General features: G+C 42.2%; 1 long non-coding RNA gene across 1 annotated transcript; it reads right to left on the reverse strand.

The window, feature by feature from the left end:
• Positions 1 to 14,875: 14,875 nt before the first annotated feature.
• On the reverse strand, positions 14,876 to 18,761 carry LOC143773381 (uncharacterized). The gene is made up of 3 exons (XR_013215161.1): positions 18,610 to 18,761; positions 16,249 to 16,298; positions 14,876 to 14,940 (listed from the first exon to the last, which is right to left on the reverse strand). It is a non-coding gene; the product is annotated as an uncharacterized LOC143773381 (long non-coding RNA).
• Between the last annotated feature and the right edge of the window lie 2,371 nt (positions 18,762 to 21,132).

Here is a 21,132-nt window from a genome sequence, read left to right on the forward strand (position 1 = left end):
TCTGGGAAAGTGGGAACTCTGCTGACCGCAAACTCTACTCCTATCACACACACTAGAAATAGCCGTGGAGCGTACCTAACTCTCCCTAGACGCCTCTTCACAGCCTAAGAGCTAACTACCCCTAAAGATAGAAATAGAAGCCTAACCTTGCCTCAGAGAAATTCCCCAAAGGTAAAGGCAGCCCCCCACATATATTGACTGTGAGTTAAGAGGCCTTCTTTGTCACGGGATGTGCGTTCTTTTGTGCAGTCCTGTGGGACTTGTGCGCGGGCCAAGCCCTTCTGTTTCCACGCTAGTGGCTAGCTTTTGCCTTTGCCGGTCCCTGAGAGGCCTTGGACGCATATTTCTATGGATTTTATTTCAGATCTCCCTGTTTCCCAGAAGATGTCTGTTACCTGGGTGGTTTGTGATCGGTTTTCTAAGATGGTTCATTTGGTGCCCTTGCCTAATTTGCCTTCCTCTTCTGATTTGGTCCCGTTGTTTTTTCAGCATGTGGTTCGTTTACATGGCATTCCTGAGAATATTGTGTCTGACAGAGGTTCCCAGTTTGTTTCTAGGTTTTGACGGTCCTTTTGTGCTAGGATGGGCATTGATTTGTCTTTTTCTTCCGCATTTCATCCTCAGTAGTGTTGAGCATTCCGATACCGCAAGTATCGGGTATCGGCCGATACTTGCGGGTATCGGAATTCCGATACCGAGATCCGATACTTTTGTGGTATCGGGAATCTTTATCGGGATTAATATCAATGTGTAAAATAAAGAATTAAAATAAAAAATAGGGATATACTCACCTCTCCGGCGGCTCCTGGACTTTACCGCCGTAATCGGGAGCCGTTGTACCTAAGAATGCACGCTTGAAGGGCCTTAGATGAGGTCACTGCGCTCTGATTGGTCCGTAGCGGTCGCGTGACCGCTACGGACCAATCAGAGCGCAGTGACCTCATCTAAGGCCCTTCAAGCGCGCATTCTTAGGTACAACGGCTCCCGGTTACGGCGGTAAAGTCCAGGCTGCGTCGGAGGGTGAGTATATCCCTATTTTTTATTTTAATTCTTTCTTTTACACATTGATATGGATCCCAGGGCCTGAAGGAGAGTTTCCTCTCCTTCAGACCCTGGGAACCATACAGGATACCGTCCGATACTTGGGTCCCATTGACTTGTATTGGTATCGGGTATCTGTATCGGATTAGATCCGATACTTTGCCGGTATCGGCTGATACTTTCCGATACCGATACTTTCAAGTATCGGACGGTATCGCTCAACACTAATCCTCAGACAAATGGCCAAACCGAGCGAACTAATCAGACTTTGGAAACTTATTTGAGATGCTTTGTGTCTGCTGATCAGGATGATTGGGTGGCTTTCTTGCCATTGGCTGAGTTTGCCCTTAATAATCGGGCTAGTTCGGCAACTTTGGTTTCGCCCTTCTTTTGTAATGTTGGTTTCCATCCTCGTTTTTCTTCAGGGCAGGTTGAGCCTTCTGATTGTCCTGGTGTGGATTCTGTGGTGGACAGGTTGCAGCAGATTTGGACTCATGTGGTAGACAATTTGACGTTGTCTCAGGAGAAGGCTCAACGTTTTGCTAACCGTCGTCGGTGTGTTGGTCCCCGGCTTCGGGTTGGGGATTTGGTGTGGTTGTCTTCCCGTCATGTTCCTATGAAGGTTTCTTCCCCTAAGTTCAAGCCTCGGTTTATTGGTCCTTATAAGATTTCTGAGATTATCAATCCTGTGTCTTTTCATTTGGCACTTCCAGCCTCTTTTGCCATCCATAATGTTTTCCATAGATCTTTATTGCGGAGATATGTGGTGTCCGTTGTTCCCTCTGTTGATCCTCCTGCCCCGCTGTTGGTTGATGAGGAGTTGGAGTATGTGGTTGAGAAAATGTTGGATTCTCATTTTTCGAGGTGGAGGCTTCAGTATCTTGTCAAGTGGAAGGGTTATGGCCAGGAGGATAATTCTTGGGTTGTTGCCTCCGATGTTCATGCGGCTGATTTGGTTTGTGCTTTTCATTTGGCTCATCCTGATCGGCCTGGGGGCTCTGGTGAGGGTTCGGTGACCCCTTCTTAGGGGGGGTGCTGTTGTAAATTCTGCTCTTGGGCTCCCTCCGGTGGTTATAAGTGGTAATGTTATGAGTTCTGCTCTTGGGCTCCCTCCGGTGGTTATAAGTGGTACTGCTGCTCCTTTGGATTTCAGCAGTCATCAGGTGCTTTCACTTATTACCAATTCTGACTGGGCTATTTAGTCTGGCCAGATCCTTTGGTTAGTGCCAGTTGTCCATTGTTCCTGGGTGGATTCAAATCTCTTCCTGGATTCTCCTGCTTATCTGTTCAAATCATCAAAGATAAGTCCTGGCTTGGTTTTTGCAGTCCACATACTGTGGACTTTATTGTTCAGTGCATTTCTATGTTTTTCTTGTCCAGCTTTGTCAGTGTGGATTTATTTAGTCAAGCTGGAAGCTCTGGCGAAGCAGATTTTCCCTCCATGCCTTTAGTTAGGTGTGGAGATTTTTGTATTATCTGTGGTGGATTTTTCTAGTGATTTTTAATACTGACCGCATAGTACTCTGTCCTATTCTGTCTATTTAGCTAGATTGGCCACGTTTGCTAAATCCTGTTTTCAGTCTGCGTATGTTTTTTCCCTCTCCTCTCACAGTCAATATATGTGGGGGGCTGTCTATCTTTTGGGGATTTTCTCTGAGGCATGATAGTTTACCGTTTCTATCTATAGGGGTAATTAGTTCTCCGGCTGTGTCGTGGTGTCTAGGACTGGTAGGTACATCCCACGGCTACTGCTAGTTGCGGTGTTAAGTTCAGGGTCTGCGGTCAGTACTGGTACCACCTCCCCCAGAGCACGTCTGATACTGCTCCTAAGCCACCAGATCATAACAGTACAACTGGCCAAGTATGAGTTAAATGCAAAGAAGGGAAGAAAAGTGCTGAGCCATTTTTTTTTTTGCAGTCTGCTTTGTCTTCTCTTCCCTCTTAATCTCTGGGTGGTTCAGGAGTTTGGCGCTGACATGGATGTTCAGGCTTTGGCTTCACGTGTGGATCAACTTGCTGCAAGAGTACAGGGTATTTTTTATTATGTTGTCCAGACTCCGGTTCTAGAGCCTAAAATTCCAACTCTGGATTTGTTTTTTGGGGACAGGTCCAAGTTTTTGAGCTTTAAAAATAACTGCAAACTGTTTTTTGCTCTGAAACCCCGTTCCTCTGGTGATCCCATTCAGCAAGTTAAAATTGTCATTTCTCTGCTGCTTGGTGTGTTATGGACCTGGTGGTTAGGAGCACCCGGAATGACCTGATGAGTAAACTAGTAATAGGAACAAGCTCTGGGAAAGTGGGAACTCTGCTGACTGCAAACTCTACTCCTATCACACACACTAGAAATAGCCGTGGAGCGTACCTAACTCTCCCTAGACGCCTCTTCACAGCCTAAGAGCTAACTACCCCTAAAGATAGAAATAGAAGCCTAACCTTGCCTCAGAGAAATTCCCCAAAGGTAAAGGCAGCCCCCCACATATATTGACTGTGAGTTAAGAGGCCTTCTTTGTCACGGGATGTGCGTTCTTTTGTGCAGTCCTGTGGGACTTGTGCGCGGGCCAAGCCCTTCTGTTTCCACGCTAGTGGCTAGCTTTTGCCTTTGCCGGTCCCTGAGAGGCCTTGGACGCATATTTCTATGGATTTTATTTCAGATCTCCCTGTTTCCCAGAAGATGTCTGTTACCTGGGTGGTTTGTGATCGGTTTTCTAAGATGGTTCATTTGGTGCCCTTGCCTAATTTGCCTTCCTCTTCTGATTTGGTCCCGTTGTTTTTTCAGCATGTGGTTCGTTTACATGGCATTCCTGAGAATATTGTGTCTGACAGAGGTTCCCAGTTTGTTTCTAGGTTTTGATGGTCCTTTTGTGCTAGGATGGGCATTGATTTATCTTTTTCTTCCGCATTTCATCCTCAGTAGTGTTGAGCATTCCGATACCGCAAGTATCGGGTATCGGCCGATACTTGCGGGTATCGGAATTCCGATACCGAGATCCGATACTTTTGTGGTATCGGGAATCTTTATCGGGATTAATATCAATGTGTAAAATAAAGAATTAAAATAAAAAATAGGGATATACTCACCTCTCCGGCGGCTCCTGGACTTTACCGCCGTAATCGGGAGCCGTTGTACCTAAGAATGCACGCTTGAAGGGCCTTAGATGAGGTCACTGCGCTCTGATTGGTCCGTAGCGGTCGCGTGACCGCTACGGACCAATCAGAGCGCAGTGACCTCATCTAAGGCCCTTCAAGCGCGCATTCTTAGGTACAACGGCTCCCGGTTACGGCGGTAAAGTCCAGGCTGCGTCGGAGGGTGAGTATATCCCTATTTTTTATTTTAATTCTTTCTTTTACACATTGATATGGATCCCAGGGCCTGAAGGAGAGTTTCCTCTCCTTCAGACCCTGGGAACCATACAGGATACCGTCCGATACTTGGGTCCCATTGACTTGTATTGGTATCGGGTATCTGTATCGGATTAGATCCGATACTTTGCCGGTATCGGCCGATACTTTCCGATACCGATACTTTCAAGTATCGGACGGTATCACTCAACACTAATCCTCAGACAAATGGCCAAACCGAGCGAACTAATCAGACTTTGGAAACTTATTTGAGATGCTTTGTGTCTGCTGATCAGGATGATTGGGTGGCTTTCTTGCCATTGGCTGAGTTTGCCCTTAATAATCGGGCTAGTTCGGCTACTTTGGTTTCGCCCTTCTTTTGTAATGTTGGTTTCCATCCTCGTTTTTCTTCAGGGCAGGTTGAGCCTTCTGATTGTCCTGGTGTGGATTCTGTGGTGGACAGGTTGCAGCAGATTTGGACTCATGTGGTAGACAATTTGACGTTGTCTCAGGAGAAGGCTCAACGTTTTGCTAACCGTCGTCGGTGTGTTGGTCCCCGGCTTCGGGTTGGGGATTTGGTGTGGTTGTCTTCCCGTCATGTTCCTATGAAGGTTTCTTCCCCTAAGTTCAAGCCTCGGTTTATTGGTCCTTATAAGATTTCTGAGATTATCAATCCTGTGTCTTTTCATTTGGCACTTCCAGCCTCTTTTGCCATCCATAATGTTTTCCATAGATCTTTATTGCGGAGATATGTGGTGTCCGTTGTTCCCTCTGTTGATCCTCCTGCCCCGGTGTTGGTTGATGAGGAGTTGGAGTATGTGGTTGATAAAATGTTGGATTCTCATTTTTCGAGGCGGAGGCTTCAGTATCTTGTCAAGTGGAAGGGTTATGGCCAGGAGGATAATTCTTGGGTTGTTGCCTCCGATGTTCATGCGGCTGATTTGGTTTGTGCTTTTCATTTGGCTCGTCCTGATCGGCCTGGGGGCTCTGGTGAGGGTTCGGTGACCCCTTCTTAGGGGGGGTGCTGTTGTAAATTCTGCTCTTGGGCTCCCTCCGGTGGTTATAAGTGGTAATGTTATGAGTTCTGCTCTTGGGCTCCCTCCGGTGGTTATAAGTGGTACTGCTGCTCCTTTGGATTTCAGCAGTCATCAGGTGCTTTCACTTATTACCAATTCTGACTGGGCTATTTAGTCTGGCCAGATCCTTTGGTTAGTGCCAGTTGTCCATTGTTCCTGGGTGGATTCAAATCTCTTCCTGGATTCTCCTGCTTATCTGTTCAAATCATCAAAGATAAGTCCTGGCTTGGTTTTTGCAGTCCACATACTGTGGACTTTATTGTTCAGTGCATTTCTATGTTTTTCTTGTCCAGCTTTGTCAGTGTGGATTTATTTAGTCAAGCTGGAAGCTCTGGCGAAGCAGATTTTCCCTCCATGCCTTTAGTTAGGTGTGGAGATTTTTGTATTATCTGTGGTGGATTTTTCTAGTGATTTTTAATACTGACCACATATTACTCTGTCCTATTCTGTCTATTTAGCTAGATTGGCCTCTTTTGCTATATCCTGTTTTCAGTCTGCGTATGTTTTTTCCCTCTCCTCTCACAGTCAATATATGTGGGGGGCTGTCTATCTTTTGGGGATTTTCTCTGAGGCAAGATAGTTTTCCGTTTCTATCTATAGGGGTAATTAGTTCTCCGGCTGTGTCAAGGTGTCTAGGACTGGTAGGTACATCCCACGGCTACTGCTAGTTGCGGTGTTAAGTTCAGGGTCTGCGGTCAGTACAGGTACCACCTCCTCCAGAGCACGTCTGATGCTGCTCCTAAGCCACCAGATCATAACAGGCTCCCTCCGGTGGTTGTAAGTGGTGGCGCTGCTGTCTCTGAATCACAGCATTTATCAGGTGTGTTCCCTTTTTGCAATTTTGACTGGGCTATTTAGTCTTGCTTCACCCTTTAGTCAGTGCCAGTTGTCCATTGTTCCTGTAGGATTCACATCTCTGCCTGGTCTCTCCTGCTTTGCAGTTCTTTTCATCAAAGATAAGTTCTGGCCTTGATTTTTTGCTGTCCACATGCTGTGGCCTTATTGTTCAGTTCTTTTCTTTGAGTGTAGAAGTACCACAACCACACTTTCTTAATATTTTAATTAGGCTTTCCCGTTGGTGCCTTGAAGGGTGTTCATGCTTGTAATTTTTGGCAGGCTTTGCACTGCTTGCAGATCTTTTGTGAATGTGAGATTACAATAACTACACTTTGTTTACAATATTTAAAAAAAAACAGTGTGGGGACCCTCTATTCTGCTTTAGCAAGGCTGATTGTCAAAAATGGGGACTATTTTTAATTAAAGAAAATGCATGGGGACCCCTTTATTCTTGATAGCCGCCTTGTTGAAGCTGACAGCTGAGGGTTGCAGCCCCCAGCGTTTTCCAGGCTGGTTATCAAAAATACAGGGGAACCAATGCAGTTTTTTTTAAAAAACAAATTGAATACTCCCATCCACCCTGCTCCTGCTCTCTTTGTTATTAGCTGCAACAGGTGTCGGATGGTGGGAGCTGTAGTCCCATCAGCTGACACCAGTGACCGGAGGTAAAATTTATGCCTCTGATCACAGATGAGGAAGGTATGATTTTGCTGCCATAACGCGTAGTGTGTTGTGAATTCTGCTCTTGGGCTCCCTCCGGTGGTTGTAAGTGGTAGCGCTGCTGTCTCTGAATCACAGCATTTATCAGGTGTGTTCACTTTTTGCAACTTGGACTGGGCTATTTAGTCTTGCTTCACCCTTTAGTCAATGCCAGTTGTCCATTGTTCCTGGAGGATTCACATCCCTGCCTGGTCTCTTCTGCTTTGCAGTTCTTTTCAACAAAGATAAGTTCTGGCCTTGATTTTGCTGTCCACATGCTGTGGTCTTATTGTTCAGTTCTTTTCTTTGTTTTGTCTTGTCCAGCTTGGTCTGTATAAGGATTTGTTTAGCCAAGCTGGTATCTCTGGAGATGCAGATATACCCTCCATATCTTTAGTTAGCTGTGGAGTTTTTGTATTTTCTGTGGTGGATATTTTTTAGTATTTTAATACTGCTCGCATAGTACTCTGTCCTATCCTTTCTATTTAGCTAGAAGTGGCCTCCTTTGCTAAATTCTGATTTCAGTCTGTGTATGTTTTTTCCCTCTCCTCTCACAGTCAATATTTGTGGGGGGCTGCCTATCCTTTGGGGATTTTCTCTGAGGCAAGACAGTTTTCCCTTTTCTACCTCTAGGGGTAATTAGTCCTCCGGCTGTGTCGAGATGTCTAGGGAGCGCTAGGTACATTCCACGGCTACTTCTAGTTGCGGTGTTAAGTTCAGGGTCTGCGGTCAGTACAGGTGCCACCTTCTCCGGAGTACGGCTCATGCTGCTTTTAAGCCACCAGATCATAACAGTATATGGTGTTACCTCAATCTTGTGTGCTGTATATGTATACTATCGCACCTATATAGTCACCATTTTGCCAGTTGTATACGGTGTTATGTTTTTATTTATAATTTTACTGAAATTTTAGCGCAAATATATTTTTATATTTTTATATTGTTTATTTTATGGATGAACTGAGTGGTTTTCATCCCTATTTTTGCTGCAATTAGATTCAGTTACTGTGCAGCGCCTTCTGAACAATTGTTTATTCTTTTTCAAATGTTGCCTTCTATACAAGTCACTATACAGGAAAAAATGTTTCTTAGCATTTTTTTCCTGTAAAATCCAATTTCTCTCCGATGTTGAATGTTTTATTGTCAGTCCTTAAAGTGGAGTAAAAGTGTGACACCATTGCTCTCAACAGCGATATGAGAGTCTGAGCTGCTTCCAAGGGTCTTCTTTATGCTCTTTTCCTTCCATCCAGCACTTTTTCCTTCAATTTCACCATTTTCACTGCCTTCCAGACCTCCTTTTCGGGTCTTCAGGAAAAAATCTCTGATTTGCTGTTGACTCCCATTATACACGTTACTCGAAACAAGCATCCGAGCATTACAAATTTCTTAGTTCGAGTAACGTACATCCGAGTATTTTAGTGCTTGCTCATCTCTAATAGAAATACTTTGAAGATCGGTCTACAAAGTGTGTCCAGTAGGGACCAAACTCTAATTAAACTTCAGCTTAAAGAGGTTGCAGCATTTTCTTGCTTGCTTTGGCCTCCTCTATTTTTTATTTTCAATTAAAAAATACAAAAATTAAATATTACACAAAATTAGTTGACATATTTCAATTTGTTAAATGAAAACTGAAGGTCTTGTAAGTGACTACAACACAACAAAGTTAATCATATAAAAGCAAGAGTAAAATGACATGACCTGAACAATAAAGCAGAAAATAATGGCAATTGAAAAGCTTCCACTATTGACAAGAAGCAAGTCAAAAACTGTTACTTTCCATTTTATGCAGATGTTTCCCTCTTTTGCAGCCTATTAATATTGTTATTTTCTATGTATTTTCAATCTTTAACTTTTTATTAGTAGCACAATATTGCACATGTGTGCTTATAATGCACCATTGTGACTAACAAACTCTGTGACTCCAGAATGAGGTTTAGGCATGCAAAACATCTGATTAGGTTATCCATCAAAAGGAGTTTTGTTATTAGTGAATGTCTTTCAGGTATGCCATTTTTCAGACTTAAAAACAGATGGAATTTTTCAGACTCAAGCGTAAATACATTTATAGTTATTTTAGAACAGGGGAAATAATTTTTAATCCAAATTTTATAAATAAGGCAAAATTGAAAAATTAAATGATCAAGCGAAGAAAAAAAAGACAAGAATAAGCTCAGAAACCCTATCTGAACTCTTAAATGCAAATTAGAATTACACAATGAAACCACAAATTTGGGTTGTATTGTGGTTGTCATAATAAATCTTAAAATTGGTCATTGCGCTGTTCATTGAAGTCAATCCAAATGTCTCTACTGACTACAGAATGGGAATCACTGTAATTTGTTGTAAATGTTGAAACTGGTAAGTTGGTTTTTAAGAGTACTGATAGTTGGATTTTCTTTCCTGTTTTAAAGGTATATTATATAAAAGAATTAAATCAATATCATTTGAACTGATAGCATGGTATAATCAATAATGTAAACGCGGCCATATGCCTTTATAGACGGCCAGCATAAATCATCCACATGGACACTCCAAACATAGTACTTTCTACATAAAACATGGAATCAATAGTCCACAATCTAGTACATAATTCAGCAAGGAAGGGCAATATGGATAAATTAAGACTAGATGAGAACATGTATATTATTCAGCATAGACTTCACTTCAAAGCCCCCCGAGAAAGCCAACATGAAACGCACTTCGGGGCTGCAGACAGAGCTGCTCCACACAGGGAGACATAGGTAAGAGAGATTTCTCCATTGATTAAGATTATCAGCAGACTCTTTCATTGGTTGTATATACTAATTTACTCCAAGTTCTGTGATCATAAGGATTATTTTTGTAACTATAAGTGGTGGCAGTGCAGGATGTTTCTTTCATTTGGCTGGATTGATTTAATTCTATGATATTTTTACACCATTCATTCACTAGCACTTTATATATTAGTTTACTTTAGTCCTTGTAATCATACAGACTTTTCATAAATAGAAGTGGAGTTTATGCTGAATAATATATCTTTTCTCACATAGTCATTATTTATACTTATGCACTAGCACTTTATGAGATTTATGAGATTGTGCTTGAGTACAATTTAATGAGCTTTGTTGAATTATGTACTAGTTTGTGGACTATTCCCTCCATATTTTTCTATATGAACACTCATGTGGCTATGTCGAAACGTAACCCCTTCCTGATATAGAACATGTAGGTCATGATCGGGAAGGACTACTTGACCAATACAGTACATGTACGTCATGGCCATCGCCCTGGCACAAAAGGCTGTGCAGTGATGATCACCACTGGGTGTGAGCTGTTACTGTACCAAGAGCAATCCTGCACCGCTCTTGGAACTCTAACCCCACTAAATGCTCCGATTGAACTCTATCGTAGCATTTAGCGAGTGGGCAGAGGGGTGCAGAGGCAGAAAAGCCCCTCTACCCTTGGATCAGAGATCCACCAATGTCATTGTGGGGTCCCGATCATTCCAATAGTGACTCGATATCATCATGATGACATCCGAGTCACCAGGCACTAGGAAGTTAGTTAGAAGATATGTAGTGCATGATCTAACTTGTGTCTGCAGGGACGACAGGCTATAAGGTATAACAATGCTTATGCAAACATTGCATAGCACTCGGACCAGTGTTAATCTATGGAGCAGCTCCCATCACCGTTTTTTTTCTGGGGTGTATTCAGCATGCTGTAACTGTACACTTATATCCCCTGAGTCTCACCAATGCTAGGTGCGAGAAAAAAATCGGACACCACACGGACCATCAGTGTGATTTGTGACAAATGCACACACATTTTCCTCATTTTAGCCCATTGAGCCATTAAATTAATTGAGGAAAAGCAGTGAGAAATGCAAAGCCATACGCATGTCATACGAATACATAGATGCCAGGAAAACACATAATCGCATTGAAAACGCATTACACATTGATGACCATACAGAGAACACTTGTGCGACTCTCGGCCGAGAGATTCAGAACCATTTTTAATACATTGTGTGACACCAGCCTAAAACTGAGATCAGACTGCGGAAAGTGAAAGTCCCATATATATTTTGTACCAATAAATAAAAAATATTGTGAAGAAGAAACAACAAAAAACAATAAAAGTTTACATATTTGGTATCGTCATGTCCAGGACAATCCGACCTTTAAAATTGTCCCAATGGTTGACCCCTTTAGTGAACACCGTAAAAATAAAACCTGGCAAAAAACAATGCTTTCTCATTAAACTGCTGAACAAAAAGTGGAATAAAACACAATCAAAAAGACAGCTGTAAATAAAAATGGTACCGCTGAAGCCATCACCTTGTCCGCGCAAAAACAAAGCTGCCATACAGCTTCATCAGCTGAAAAATGAAATAGTTATAGCTCTCAGTATAAAGCAAAGCAAAAATAATTAGTTTTTCTATAAAATAGTTTTTATTGGGTAAAAGCGCCAAAACATAAGAAACAATATAAATGGGGCATCGCTGTAATAGTGCTGACCCAAAGAATAAAGCTACCTTAATAATTTTGCCACACACAGAACGGCATTAACCCCTTTACCCCCCAAGGGTGGTTTGCACGTTAATGACCAGGCCAATTTTTACAATTCTGACCACTGTCCATTTATGAGGTTATAACTCTGGAACGCTTCAATGTATCCCGGTGATTCTGACAATGTTTTCTCGAGACATATTGTACTTCATGATAGTCGTAAAATTTCTTTGATATTACCTGTGTTTATTTGTGAAAAAAATGGAAATTTGGTGAAAAGTTTGAAAATTTCGCAATTTTCCAACTTTGAATTTTTATGCAACACCAACTCCCAAACAGTAAGCATTTCTTTTAATATCAATCCCCTGCCACAGCCATCATAGGGGTGCCAAATTTGGCTCAGAACACTCTCAAGATACTAGATACTACAAGAGAACAAAGAAAGAGAGAGATATTGTCCCAAATAAAATTCAAATAATTTATTATATAAATACAATTTTACTTTTGACATACATCAGTATACAATACCACATATAAACAAGGTGAAAAGACATAACTTCAGTTATGTCTTTTCACCTTGTTTATATGTGGTATTGTATACTGATGTATGTCAAAAGTAAAATTGTATTTATATAATAAATTATTTGAATTTTATTTGGGACAATATCTCTCTCTTTCTTTGTTCCTTTGAATTTTTATGCAATTAAATCACAGAGATATGTCAAACAATATACTTAATAAGTAACATTTCCCACATGTCTACTTTACATCAGCATAATTTTGGAACCAAAATTTTTTTTTGTTAGGGAGTTATAAGGGTTAAAAGTTGACCAGCAATTTCTCATTTTTACACCACCATTTTTTTTAGGGACCACATCACATTTGAAGTCATTTTGAGGGGTCTATATGATAGAAAATAACCAAGTGTGACAACAATCTAAAACCTGCACCCCTCAAGGTGCTCAAAACCATATTCACGAAGTTTATTAACCCTTCAGGTGTTTCACAGGAATTTTTGGAATGTTTAAATAAAAATGAACATTTAACTTTTTTTCACAAAAAATTTATTTCAGCTCCAATTTGTTTTATTTTACCAAGGGTAACAGGAGAAAATGGACCACAATAGTTGTTGTACAATTTGTCCTGAGTATGCCGATACCCCATAAGTGGGGGTAAACCACTGTTTGGGCGCATGGCAGAGCTCGGAAGCGAAGGATCGCCATTTGACTTTTCAATGCAAAATTGACAGGAATTGAGATGGCACGCCATGTTGCGTTTGGAGAGCCACTGATGTGCCTAAACATTGAAACCCCCCACAAGTGACACCATTATGGAAATATCACCCCCTAAGGAACTTATCTAGATGTGTGGTGAGCACTTTGACCCATTAAGTGTTTCACAGAAGTTTATAATGCAGAGCCGTAAAAATAAAAAATCATATTTTTTCACAAAAATGATGTTTTCACCCCCAATTTATTATTTTCCCAAGGGTAAAAGAAGAAATTGGACCTCAAAAGTTGTTGTACAATTTATCCTGAGTACGCTGATACCCAATATGTGGGGGTAAACCACTGTTTGGGCGCATGGCAGAGCTCGGAAGTGAAGGAGCGCCATTTGACTTTTCAATGCAAAATTGACAGGAATTGAGATGGCACGCCATGTTGCATTTGGAGAGCCACTGATGTACATAAACATTGAAACCCCCCACAAGTGACACCATTTTGGAAAGTAGACCCCCTAAGGAACTTATCTAGATGTGTGGTGAGCACTTTGACGCACCAAGTGCTTCACAGAAGTTCATAATGCAGAGCCGTAAAAATAAAAAATCATATTTTTTCACAAAAATGATCTTTTCGCCAATTTTTTATTTTCCCAAGGGTAAGAGAAGAAATTGGACCACAAAAGTTGTTGCACAAAATGTCCTGAGTACGCTGATAACCCATATGTGGGGGTAAACTACTGTTTGGGCGCATGTGAGAGCTCGGAAGGGAAGGAGCGCCGTTTGACTTTTCAATGCAAAATTGACAGGATTTGAGATGGGATGCCATGTTGCGTTTGGAGAGCCCCTGATGTGCCTAAACATTGAAACCCCCCACAAGTGATACCATTTTGGGAAGTAGACCCCATAAGGAACTCATCTAGATGTGTTGTGAGAGCTTTGAACCCCCAAGTGTTTCACTACAGTTTATAACGCAGAAACGTGAAAAAAAAAATTTTCCACAAAAATTATTTTTTAGCCCCCAGTTTTGTATTTTTCCAAGGGTAACAGTTAAAATTGGACCCCAAAAGTTGTTGGCCAATTTGTCCTGAGTACTCTGATACCCCATATGTGGGGGGAACCACCGTTTGAGCGCATGGCAGAGCTCGGAAGGGAAGGAGCGTAATTTGGAATGCAGACTTAGATGGATTGGTCTGCAGGCGTAACATTGCGTTTGCAGAGCCCCTAACGTACCTAAACAGTAGAAACCCCCCACAAATGACCCCATATGGGAAACTAGACCCCCTAAGGAACTTATCTAGATGTGTTATGAGAACTTTGAACCTCCAAGTGTTTCACTACAGTTTATAACACAGAGCAGTGAAAATACAAAAACTTTTTTTGCCACAAAAATTATTTTTTAGCCCCCAGTTTTGCATTTTTCCAAGGGTAGCAGGTGAAATTAGACCCCAAAAGTTGTTGTCCAATTTGTCCTAAGTACTCTCATACCCCATATGTGGAGGTAACCACAGTTTGAGCGCATGGCAGAGCTCGGAAGGGAAGGAGCGTCATTTGGAATGCAGACTTTGATGGATTGGTCTGCAGGCGTCACATTGCATTTGCAGAGCCCCTAATGTACCTAAACAGTGGAAACCCCCCACAAGTGACCCCATATTAGAAACTAGACCCCCAAAGGAACTTATCTAGATGTGTTATGAGAACTTTGAATCCCCAAGTGTTTCACTACAGTTTATTTCTAGTGTAGATGGTTAGCACTCGACTATGTAGAAAAAAGGTGCCAGTGAAAAGGAACCAAGGGTTCTGTAAAGTCCAGAATAAATATAGAATCACTGCACTCAATGGAAACGTGTGCTTTCAAGTGAATAAATTTTTATTTACGGTGGTGGGTGAAGCGACAATTTTTGACGTTTCGGCCGGACTTCGGCCTTTATCACATAGTCGCTGGAAAAAATAAAATAATATATACAATCAGAATATTTCATATACAAATATACAGAATATTTACAAAATATAAGGGGGCGAACATATCCAAGCTTATATGGGCGTAAAAAAAGGTTAGATGCATTTATGCTAGCGACATCAAAGAACAAAGGATACTGGGTATTAGTGGTATAGAAGTTAGTATAGAACAAAAATTCGAGGGATAGTAAAGGATAAATAGACAAGGAGCATACCCTTTATGGTCACCGAAAGATTAATGGCACCGTTTTTGGGATATCTCAAATTGATCATGTACATCCTAAAGATAAAAGGATAAGGGGAAGAGTTGTTTAAGAAGATAATCCAGACATCATTGGCAAAGTGTAGCATTAGGAACAGAAACATTAATACAATCTGAAATGGTGCCCCTCTCAGTGATGTGATGTGATGTGGCCAAGGGTAAGAAAAAGAGGGGAAAAAATGTTTTTTTACCAATTAAATGGACGGTCCAGGAGAAGTTTGCGGCACGTCACGGGAGCGCTTTCCTGACTGTGACCACTGAGCTATAGTGGGTAAAGTGGTCAGGGTGAGGATATAGTATATGTTGGCACTAGGGTTTAAGTGAGCGGTAAATGTACAAAGCAGTACTTACACAGATTGGTGGCGCAGTAGTTATGCAGGCGCAACAGCGTGTTAGTGCAGTATATGCGTACTGCGGGGAACAGGAGCAGCAAGCCAGGGGAGCGTAGTTATGCCCGTGACAACTGTGCTATGGTAGGGAGAATGGTCAGGGTGAGTATTATGGCATGTAATCTAGCATGAGTCCCGCTGGGCGGTAACATGGTACTTACTGGAATTGGTGGCGCAGTGGTCCTGCGGAGCGAAGGCGCGGTGGTGCAGCGTGTGTATACTGCACCGGAGGAGGAGCCCTCTTCTAGTCGCGCCGTCCGGTCATGTGACCGGAAGTGAGTGTGGAGCCATTGCGCCTGCGCAAGTGAATAGTATGGTGTCAACGGACCTCTGCGCTTGTGTGTATCATGTATGGCCGCTCCTTGTCATGATGTATAATGTCATGACAGTTTGTGGTCAGGAAGGGGGAATGAATCGCGATCTAGCGCACGCGCCAGCTGGGCTGTACTAGCAGGGACTGTCTGCGCCTGCGTGGGTGACGGAGTCGCATCAGTTCTAAATAGGAAAAAAGAAAAAGGAAAACGAAGGAAAAAAGAAAGAGGCACAAGTAGCTAGAAGTGAGGGTCGAGTCACCTTGTCCATATACAGACAATGTTAGTAATGTAAATGTGGTAACAATAAACCTCACAATCGGCGGTCCATACAAATAGATTGTTGTTAGTGTATATAAGGTAGCTTATATATGGCATAATCAGCGGTCAGTATAATGGGAATGGTACCCTTGACAATTGGATCAATAGAAATGCACAAATAAAAATTGCAATAATCGACATTTGTAGGAGTCCAAACAAAATGGGAGGTAAAGAAAGCAAGTCAAATGAGAAAATAAAGAAATAAAAAAATGAAAGGGGAAAAGAAACCATAAAGCAAAATAAGGGGGGGGAAGGGAAGGAAAGAAAGAGGGGGCAAAAAGAAGAGGGATGCAGGTTATTCTTACCGCCCCAGAAGAAGGATGAAGAAACTGAGACAAACGATTTTTCAATGAGTCTAGGGAAAGAGATATATCAGATTAGCCAATCTATTTCTCGATTTAATCCTCTGGGGTGTAGGGTGTCTAAGGTGTATATCCAATAAGTTTCTCTTTGTTTTAATAAACGGATGTGGTTTCCACCTCTTTTTGGTCTTGGCACTTTCTCAATGATCTGGTATCTTAATTGAGATACATTATGTCTTGCTTCTTTAAAATGTGCTGGTAGAGGTAGCCATGTCTTACCACATCGGATGGTGGACTTATGTGCAGAGATACGGTCGCGTATGGCCTGAGTGGTCTCTCCCACATATAGCAATCCACATGGGCATTTTACGATGTATACAACAAAGTTTGTTTCGCATGTGAAGAAATCTTTGATAGGGTATGATTTACCTGTTCGAGGGTGTACGACTTCACTGCCTTTAATGATGTTCGAACAGCTCATACAGTTTAGGCACGGGAAAGTGCCAGTCCTGCGGAGTCCTGTGAGGGTACGTGTTGATGTTTTGTTGTTGTGTCCTATGTCTGCTCTGACTACCCTATCTTTGATGTTTTGAGGTCTTCTAAGACACATTAAAGGTGGATTTCTGAATACGGTAATATTGGGATATGCTTTTGTAAGGAGAGGCCAGTGTTTTTGGATCAAGTTGTGAACTTTGTTCATGGATGGGTGATGGTCATGGACAAACGGTAACCTGGGTGGTTTCGTGGTGGGAGTATTGATTTCAGTCTCGTCTAGGGCCCTGGACATTTCAGTGGCTAGTAGTGTGGATGGATAATTCCTAGACTTGAATTTATCTGACATTTCCTCCAATCTGGATTTTCTAATGGCATTATCGGATACAATTCTCGTAACCCTTTTGAATTGTGACCGTGGAAGACTGTCCCTTGTGGATTTGGGATGGCAACTGTCATAACGAAGAAGATTATTGCAGTCAGTGGGCTTGGTGTAGATGTCGGTGGTCAATTTGCCATGGGGGTCCTTCTGAACCCGTGTGTCTAAAAAGGTAATAGTCTCTAAGTCATGAGAGAGTGTGAATTTGAGTTCCTCCCTGATGCTATTGAGGGTATTGAAGAAGGTGAATAGGCTATTCAGGTCTCCAAGCCAGATACAAAAAATGTCATCAATATAGCGGAGCCATGTGATGGCATGTTGCTGGAATAATGGATTGGAGTAGATGTGGTCACGTTCAAATCTGTCCATGTATAAATTGGCGTAAGCGGGGGCAACATTCGAGCCCATGGCGGTCCCGCACGTCTGGACAAAAAAATCGTCTTCAAATCGGAAGAAATTTTCTCTTAATACTATGTTGAGAAGGTCAAGACATAGTTCTCGTGGCCTTGTGTCAGTGTTTGCGTCCTCTAGTGTTTGTGAAACTGCTTGTATACCCTTTTCGTGAGCAATAGATGTGTACAGACTGTTCACATCAAGAGTACAGAGGATGCTGGTGGATGGGACTGTGTCAAGAGTACGGATCTTATTCAAAAAATCGCCTGTATCCAAAATGAAGGATTTGGTTTTGTGAGTGTATGGTGTTAGTATTTTTTCAAGAAATATTGATAGGGGGTTCAAGATAGAGTCCGTTGAGGCAACAATAGGGCGACCAGGTGGGTTGTGTAAGTCTTTGTGAATCTTGGGTAAAGTATACAGCACTGGGGTAACTGGGTGTTGGTTGATTAGGAAAGTTTTGGTTTTGCTGTCGATTGTCTTGTTTTCTAGATGTTTATTAAGGATATTGTCAATTTTTCTACGTATGGTAAATGTAGGGTCGGATTGAATTTTTCTATACGTTTTGGTATCGGCTAATTGTCTCCTAATTTCACCCACATATTGGCTTTTATTCATGACCACTAGGGCCCCTCCCTTGTCTGCTGCCTTAATAATGATATTCGTATTGTCCTGTAAGGATTTCAATGTTTGTTTTTCTAGTGCTGATAAGTTATGGCGGATAGGGAGTAGGCCCAACCGTTGAGTATGAATGGTTTGTTTGATATCTCTATCTACCAGGTCCACAAATGTCTCAACGGCATGATTGGATCTGGGGGGAATGAAGTTGCTTGGATTCCTTAGGCCCAAGGAGCTAATTGAGATGGATGGACTCGATTCACTATCAGGGATAGAACCTAAGGAGTTGGGTACCTGTGGTAAGATGTTTTCAAAGTGTACTTTTAATCTGATGTTGCGGTAGAATTGCTGGAGATCTTTCTCCAATTGGAAGGCATTCCATTTAGGTGTTGGACAGAAGGAGAGACCCAGATTAAGGACTTTGAGCTCTAGGGGAGAAAGTGAATAGTCAGAGATGTTAATAACTATGTTTGGACTCCTACCTGAGAGCGAAGGACCATCTGCCGATTCTCGTCTCCTCCTCCTCGACCGCCTCGTTGGTGCGTGCTTTGGCCTAAAAAAGCCGTTCTGGAGGGGGGAGCTCTGCCAGTGTCGCTCCCGGATCCTGGAGATGAACCTCCGGCAGGAGAGGAGCCCCCTGAAGCTGTGTATCCTCCCTGTCGATAGCGAGGTCTCTGATGGTAGCGTCTCTGAGCTGTATCCTCCCATCTATACACTCTATTGTTGAGGTAATCCTCAGTGTCGCGTTGAAATTTGGATCTCTTCCTGTCTTCCAAAGTCTTCTGATGTGTTACGAGTGCTGAATCGATCTTACTTTTCAGGGAATTGAAGTCTGTAGTGCTCAAGGTTGAAGTGAGCTGTGTTTCAATTGTGGAAATTTTCTCCTCAGTCTCTTTAATGGCTTCTTGAAGATATTCGATTGTGAGTAGAATAATATCGAAGGAGCACTTGTTCAAGATTTTCTGAAAAGTAGCACAATATTTGTTATTCTCAGAAAACAAAGTCGGTCGTAAGTTACATCTTAATCCCCGAGGTATCTTGCCCTGTCTGTGGTACTCTCCCAGTGTCGCACAATGTAAATCGTATGCTATCAGTCTCTTTCTCTCCTTTTCCCAGTCTTTCGTCTTGATGTCCTTGCTAGGGATATGGAGAAAATCTGTGCCAGATCTAATTCTGGATAGGATTGTTGAGCCTAGTGCATCATCGTACATGTAGGTTTCAGACGACATGGATGTTCAGGTCGGTGCTAATAACCAAGAAAACAGTCCGATTCTAGTGTAGATGGTTAGCACTCGACTATGTAGAAAAAAGGTGCCAGTGAAAAGGAACCAAGGGTTCTGTAAAGTCCAGAATAAATATAGAATCACTGCACTCAATGGAAACGTGTGCTTTCAAGTGAATAAATTTTTATTTACGGTGGTGGGTGAAGCGACAATTTTTGACGTTTCGGCCGGACTTCGGCCTTTATCACATAGTCGCTGGAAAAAATAAAATAATATATACAATCAGAATATTTCATATACAAATATACAGAATATTTACAAAATATAAGGGGGCGAACATATCCAAGCTTATATGGGCGTAAAAAAAGGTTAGATGCATTTATGCTAGCGACATCAAAGAACAAAGGATACTGGGTATTAGTGGTATAGAAGTTAGTATAGAACAAAAATTCGAGGGATAGTAAAGGATAAATAGACAAGGAGCATACCCTTTATGGTCACCGAAAGATTAATGGCACCGTTTTTGGGATATCTCAAATTGATCATGTACATCCTAAAGATAAAAGGATAAGGGGAAGAGTTGTTTAAGAAGATAATCCAGACATCATTGGCAAAGTGTAGCATTAGGAACAGAAACATTAATACAATCTGAAATGGTGCCCCTCTCAGTGATGTGATGTGATGTGGCCAAGGGTAAGAAAAAGAGGGGAAAAAATGTTTTTTTACCAATTAAATGGACGGTCCAGGAGAAGTTTGCGGCACGTCACGGGAGCGCTTTCCTGACTGTGACCACTGAGCTATAGTGGGTAAAGTGGTCAGGGTGAGGATATAGTATATGTTGGCACTAGGGTTTAAGTGAGCGGTAAATGTACAAAGCAGTACTTACACAGATTGGTGGCGCAGTAGTTATGCAGGCGCAACAGCGTGTTAGTGCAGTATATGCGTACTGCGGGGAACAGGAGCAGCAAGCCAGGGGAGCGTAGTTATGCCCGTGACAACTGTGCTATGGTAGGGAGAATGGTCAGGGTGAGTATTATGGCATGTAATCTAGCATGAGTCCCGCTGGGCGGTAACATGGTACTTACTGGAATTGGTGGCGCAGTGGTCCTGCGGAGCGAAGGCGCGGTGGTGCAGCGTGTGTATACTGCACCGGAGGAGGAGCCCTCTTCTAGTCGCGCCGTCCGGTCATGTGACCGGAAGTGAGTGTGGAGCCATTGCGCCTGCGCAAGTGAATAGTATGGTGTCAACGGACCTCTGCGCTTGTGTGTATCATGTATGGCCGCTCCTTGTCATGATGTATAATGTCATGACAGTTTGTGGTCAGGAAGGGGGAATGAATCGCGATCTAGCGCACGCGCCAGCTGGGCTGTACTAGCAGGGACTGTCTGCGCCTGCGTGGGTGACGGAGTCGCATCAGTTCTAAATAGGAAAAAAGAAAAAGGAAAACGAAGGAAAAAAGAAAGAGGCACAAGTAGCTAGAAGTGAGGGTCGAGTCACCTTGTCCATATACAGACAATGTTAGTAATGTAAATGTGGTAACAATAAACCTCACAATCGGCGGTCCATACAAATAGATTGTTGTTAGTGTATATAAGGTAGCTTATATATGGCATAATCAGCGGTCAGTATAATGGGAATGGTACCCTTGACAATTGGATCAATAGAAATGCACAAATACAATTTCTTTACCTCCCATTTTGTTTGGACTCCTACAAATGTCGATTATTGCAATTTTTATTTGTGCATTTCTATTGATCCAATTGTCAAGGGTACCATTCCCAT

The sequence above is a fragment of the Ranitomeya variabilis genome, chromosome 5 (genome assembly GCF_051348905.1).
Source record: "Ranitomeya variabilis isolate aRanVar5 chromosome 5, aRanVar5.hap1, whole genome shotgun sequence".
Taxonomy (NCBI): domain Eukaryota; kingdom Metazoa; phylum Chordata; class Amphibia; order Anura; family Dendrobatidae; genus Ranitomeya; species Ranitomeya variabilis.